Here is a 448-nt window from a genome sequence, read left to right on the forward strand (position 1 = left end):
GAAGTTGTCTAAGACTTCATTTTGCTTTGATTCACAATCAACTCTCATGGAAGCAGCAGTCAATACAGCAAATGATATATTCCATTAGACAAATTTGCAGCACTAGACCTCTTTAAAGTTTACAAGAGAAACTATATCAGCTTGAGTACTAAGGTAAGTCTTACCCTAGCCACCTTTTTCAACAGCCTCATATATATTTGAAAGTTAGACAGTAAATAAAGAATAGGAGAGAAGAATTCATGCATTCTAATGAATTCTGGTATTGGAAAAGAGTATTAAGAGTACCATGGACTGCCCTCAAACGTGCCATGTGCCTTTGCTCTCAGGTCAAGAATCACTGCACAAAAAGAAATTGTTACCTTTTTTTGCCCTGCCCATCATGTAAATCAAATGTCTAGGGACATTAGTCTCGCTCATATGATCTGAGAGTAAATAGACAAAGGCTCAC

This window comes from Chrysochloris asiatica, unplaced genomic scaffold (assembly GCF_000296735.1).
Source record: "Chrysochloris asiatica unplaced genomic scaffold, ChrAsi1.0 scaffold00351, whole genome shotgun sequence".
NCBI classification, from domain to species: Eukaryota; Metazoa; Chordata; class Mammalia; order Afrosoricida; family Chrysochloridae; genus Chrysochloris; species Chrysochloris asiatica.